Source organism: Salvia miltiorrhiza, chromosome 3 (genome assembly GCF_028751815.1).
Source record: "Salvia miltiorrhiza cultivar Shanhuang (shh) chromosome 3, IMPLAD_Smil_shh, whole genome shotgun sequence".
NCBI classification, from domain to species: Eukaryota; Viridiplantae; Streptophyta; class Magnoliopsida; order Lamiales; family Lamiaceae; genus Salvia; species Salvia miltiorrhiza.
Window position 1 is genome coordinate 13,397,335 of NC_080389.1, and position 6,000 is coordinate 13,403,334.

Genomic DNA, 6,000 nt, shown 5'->3' on the forward strand with positions numbered 1-6,000 from the left:
TCAAACTCTACATGCAAAATCAACAAGTGAAACACAACAAATTCTTTTCAAAAACAACATTCATATCATAAGCCCAACACACATTTCATCCAACTCATGTTTTTCAACAATCAAGCTCAAAAATAAAAGACAAGGAAAAGCTCAAAAACATAGACAAAACTAATTATTGTAAAATAACTAAACTAAAGTAACTAAACAAGAAAAAAAATAAAATAAATAAACAACGGATAAATGAGATAAGTAACCCGTCTTCACCCTCCCCCCAAACTTATTTCACACAAAGGAGAAATAAATTTGGACGAAGAAGAAGAAAATGGCTACTTGTCTCGTACTCACAAGGAAGGTGGAGGCTTAGGCGGTGGCCATTTCTCATCAAATTTGTATGCTCCATCCACCGCGACCCAAAAATATGGTGGCTTTGCAATTCTTGAGACATCACGGGCGTCATGGTAATCTCGTTCACCATCTAAAGTACCACAACACTCAAACAATTCCTTATTAGATAAATCAAAATGAAAATCAAAAGATGAAGATAAATAAAAGTGAAAGAAGCAAGCCTTCATAGAATCGCCCATGTCGAGGTAAGGATCGACAAAATTTTTGACTTTGCATTCTTTAAAGCTTGTGAAATCTTCATCTTTTTGGAATTGTAGAGGTTGCGTTGGAAAAGTTGGGCTCTCAACTTCAAGGGGTTTGGAGAATTGATCCTCATCTTCTTTATACTCTTCTTCAACTTCTTGAGGCTCTTCACTTAGCATCGGCATTGGTTCCTCATACAAGGTTCCATTCCGTAGGCTAATGGCCATGCACAAATCATCAATTCGCTTTTGATTTTCCATAGTGGTAGCCAAAGACCTCCTTTGCTCATCTAGCATAACCTCCGATTTTGCTAGACTTTTTTCTATCCAAGCTTGTGTAGTTAAGAAGCATTGTAGGAGATCGTCTTTCGAATTCGATTTCTCCACTTGATAGTATCGATTTCCCCCTTGGAAGCCTTCTTGAGTGGAATAAGAATTTTCATAATTCCAACTATTGAAATGGTCCTCATACTCCAATGGTGATTGCCACTCCATGGCATTGCACCTCATGTCATAATACTCACCATAGGAAGGTGTTGGTTGGAAGGCTTTTTGGATCATTGGTTGCCTACAATTTCTTTTGGCTTCCAAAACACGCAACTTAAGTTGCATCAACGCCAATTGTAGTTGGAGTTGCTCAACCAACTCATTCCTTCCATCATCCATTTTTGGTGCCGCTTTTACGGTTGTGGAGCAATTTTCTCTAACAAAAATAAATAAACATATAAATAAACAAACATAAAAACAATATCTAAATTAGATAAAAACAACTTTTCACAATATCAAAAGTAAAAACTCAACCAATCCCCGGCAACGGCGCCAAAAACTTGTTCGCTAATATTTTGACCACGCCGCAAGTATACGGTGTAGTTGCAATATAAGGGAAGCAAGGTCGTATCCCACAAGGATTGGTGAATTCAAACTTCTAAATACTATTAATAAGTTGTTTTCAATCTATTTAGACAACCAAAGTTGAAGAGATATTGAGAACTAAAACAAAGCTAAATAAAGCAAGTAAATAAAATAACAACAAGATAAACTTAGTTAATAAATTGGGGAATGACTCGAAGGAAAGTTATCCTAGGGACTAGATTTCGATGGATCGTAATGAACTTCAATCTAAAGCAATATTAATCTTGATATGGCCTACTTATCTAGGGCGATCTCCCCACTAGTTTTAGCCCCCTCCCGGACGACTAAAACAGTAGATTACGGGTCATAATTGCCGTCCCCGGTCAATTTCTAACCTATAACTCCCAAGAGCACAAAAGATCAACAAGCCCTCACCCACCTCTCAACCTCCCGGTTTATTGAGATGATATGTATCAAACTCCTAATCTATTGTAATTATCCTCTCCCGATTCAAATCACAAATTAGAAATGCACAAAAGGTGGCCAACCAATCATACAAGAGATAAATCTAGGACTTGAAAAGATAACAATAAGCACAATCAAGATATATATTGAACAAAGAAATCAATCCATTACAAATCCATCTAATCTAATCCCTAAGATAAGAGATTTTAGCCAAGCATATTCATAATAAAAGCAAATCCCAAGTCATAAGAAAACATAAATAAAGATATAGAGAGATAGAGATTCATAGACAAATCCTATAATCTTGATCTTCAATCATGTAGTCTTGATGAGCTCCTTTCCAAGTCTTCCCCTTCTTTATTTGATTTTGGTGTTGTTTTTGTGTGTGGAAGAGAGAAAAAATGGTAGAGAATGGAGGCTAGGGTTTGGAATTGGAGAGAATTGGGGAAGATGGAGTGGGTGTGTGATGTTGGGGATGATGAATAATGTGAGGAAAAGGGGAAAAATGGGGGTTTTGGGCTAAAAATCACGTCTGGGCCCACCAAAAGGCGGATCCCCGCCTCTTCCCCGCGGTCACGGCATGAACCGCGGTTGAAAACGCGGCTGGAAGCAGGGGAGGCCGCGGTCATGGGCCGCGGCCGCGGCTCGGACCGCGGGTGACTGTCAAAAACGTTCTGGACTGCTCTGGAGCAGAGGCCCGCGGTCGGGCCCGTGGCCGCGGCCCGGACCGCGGGTTACTGGGCAATTTTGGAGCAGAGGCCCGCGGTCGGGCCCGTGGCCGCGGCCCGGACCGCGGGTGCCTGGGCTTTATGCGCAGTCCGCTTGTTCGGCTCCGTTCTCCCTCGTCCGGACTCGGATTTGGTCGCCGTTTGCGCTCACGAATTCCTATCGAGACGTACTTCGATCTCATGTCTTCAAAATCCTCCAATTAATCCTCGATTTTCCCTGAAATCACTCCAAAAGCTACACCAAGCATCAAAACTCAACAAAACTCAAAATGGGGAAACAAACACATATTGAAATTCAATTCTAGGGGGGAAAAGACAACAATTCATGCAATATTGAGGTACGAAAACCATGTTTGTCAGAGATCTTCTGGAAAACTCTGAACCTTTTCTACAATATGGTCTTGTAGAATTATTCCAGATTCATCGATCTCAATTCCCAGAAACTTAGGATTTGATAGAAAATTCCTATTTATTTCTAACTTTGTGATTTTTCTCACTGTCAAAAATAGGAAATTGATTATAGCATTGGTGATGTGCATTGGGATGACTCCATGTTCTACTGTCATTGCTAGTGGTTTTCCTACTATCTAACAAAGATTGATTAATCTGAGATGATAATCAGTAGCTTCATCAATGTTCACTACATTTTGCTTCTGGTAAAACAGGTGATATTTTTCATGCGGCACCAAATATTGATCATTCACAGGATTTTGTACAGAGAGACATAAAAGAGTGGCTAAACTGGCTCCGAAATGATATTGGGTTTGACGGATGGCGCCTGGATTTTGCCAGGTGAAGAATTTCTTTTAATTGTTTCAATGTGACTGAATCTGCCACATGCCAGCTCAGTTTCTGTAGTTTAGGGGTAATTACAAAACCTAATTACAAAACCCCATCATTACTATATGAACTTTTCTTCTTAACACTTTGCCACATATGCACTTGAAAGTCTACATTTGTTAAAAATTTGAGCAGATTCCCTCATGTGCATCGAATGAATTACCTTTCTAACCTTAATTCTTTAAAAAGTGCAAGGATGTTAGCAAATTTCATAGGAAATTTCAGAAAATACATGCTTGTAGCCTGTGTGAACCAAAGTTCAAATAAATGCTTGACATTGAACCATGAATTTGGCAAACATAATTTTCTTTTTAACTGTTTTTACCAAATATAGATCTTCTCTGGGTGAGCTGTGAGATGAAGGGCTTGTTTTACTACTCTTTTTCTTGGTGCAATTCATGTAGAGAAGAAGGGTTGGAATTAAGGATAGCTGAATGTGCCCAGTAAGTACTGCTTCTTACATACTGCAAATCATGCTTACTTTATACACACGAGTAATTTCTACATAGCACGAAGACGATCATTGTCTTTGTTCTGATCATGATGCTCTATATTGTGATTCTTGGTTGGCTCTTTGTATGATTTTGTGGCAGGTTTGTGGTGGATTAAATGAGTCGTACGTTGAGCTGAAGAGGCTTGTGAATTCACAAGAAAAGTTGTACCATATGGCTAGCTAGTTGCATATTTAATATGTTTAGTATTTTTGTAAGGCATAATAGTATAGATAGAGCAGTTGTTGAATTTTGACTATATTCAAATCTTGTATGAATTCTTTTTTATGATAATAATATAAAATTAAATATTTTGGATGATATATAATATTATTATTGTTGGTTTTATCATTTATACTGTTATGTATAAATTAATAGATAACGGAAAAATAGAAATCTAATTACGGTAAAAAACGTTATACATAACGGATTACCAAACGTTATTAATATCAAAAAACCGTTATGTATAGGTGTGTACATAACAGTGAATATTAAACTTTCATGACGGTTTGAAACGTTATGTATAATACTATAGATAACGGATATAATCTGTTACGTATATATAAACAATCGTTATCTATAATAGAATAGATAACGGATATAATACTATAGATAACAGATATAATCCGTTATGTATAATAGAATAGATAACGCTTAAATCTCCGTTATGTATGAAATCCACATACATTACACCATTATATATTACGGATATTTTCGCACATAGATAACGGATAAAATCCGTTATCTATGAGCGAATCTGGCGTAGTGATATCTGTTCACAATAGCCTTATTAACCTTTTCTTTTACAAGAATGCACTCAATTTTGATTTTCCAATCCTGGAAATCATCCCTGCCATTAAATGGCACAATATGCATGTTGTTCATGATTATGCAGATGCAGCAAGCAAGAAAACACAACAAAAGGCACACACAGCCAATCTAGATAAGCCCCTCTCTCCCTTGTTTTCCAGGATACTCGCACGAGGAGACCCACAGGGGAATCCCGATGAACTGGACCAAAACAAGGGAGATCTAACTCGGCTTGGAATGCCAAGGGTTTATCGAGATTTCAGACAACACGCGGAAGCACAAAAGAAAACAGGATCGCAAGATACCAAGATCTTCAACAAGCAAAACAAGCAAAACACAAACAATAGCAACAACACCAACCCTAGAATCTAGGTGTTTCAAGTGTTTAAGCCAATTTACCAGAGCTGGATTCCCAGGTAGGGGAAAATCCAGACTTACCACAATCCTTTCTCGTCGGGAGCGAATCGGCGCAGCCAAGGGGCGGCGGGGTGGGTAAGATGTGTTCGGAGGGTGCCCTGGCTAGGTCACCGTGGCTCTGATACCACTGTTGGGTATCTTCGCCTAGCCAGGGTTACACCACTTGGTTCCTGAACCTCCTGTCTTCCCCACTCGTGCTCAAGCACTTGATCTTCCCTGCTCGGGGCGACTTCCCTGCTCGCCGCGAATTCTCTGCTCGGGGCGACTTCCCTGCTCGCCGCGATTCCTCTGCTTGGGGCGACTTCCCTGCTCGCCGCGACTTTCCTCCGACTCCGCTGGACTGGACTCGGCTCCGCTGGGCTGGACTCCGCTCCGCTGGACTCTGCTGCGCTGGACTCCGCTCCGCTGGACTCCGCTGGACTCCACTGACGCCTCGATTCCTCTGGCCTCGGCTCCTCTGGCCTCGGCTCCGCTGGCGCCATTCCTTCGATCTCGCTGCTTCTTCTTCACTTCTCTACAACACACAAAGACAAGCAGCAAGTAAAAGAGAAACAAGGAAAAGTCAGAGGAAAGAGAAACAAGGAGAGTTAGAGAAGGGGAAAAGGTGTCCTCGGGACACTTTGGCTCAGATTTTCCCACAGTAGGCAGGGCCCTTCCAGCAGCTCAATGATCACGGTTCAAAGGGAACAGGAGATACAGATCAGCACCCCAATCTCGATTGCACAGCCACCAGCAGCAGGAATCCGATGGACAGGATTCCGATGGCTTGCACACTCACAAAGTATCACCAAACCAAGAAACCGATGGACAGGAATCCGG

At 40.7% G+C, this 6,000-nt stretch overlaps 1 long non-coding RNA gene across 1 annotated transcript; it reads left to right on the plus strand.

Moving 5' to 3' along the window:
• The first annotated feature begins 3,161 nt into the window (after positions 1-3,161).
• Positions 3,162-4,265, plus strand: LOC131017702 (uncharacterized). Its single transcript, XR_009099800.1, has 3 exons — positions 3,162-3,415; positions 3,798-3,906; positions 4,057-4,265. It is a non-coding gene; the product is annotated as an uncharacterized LOC131017702 (long non-coding RNA).
• Positions 4,266-6,000: the final 1,735 nt, after the last annotated feature.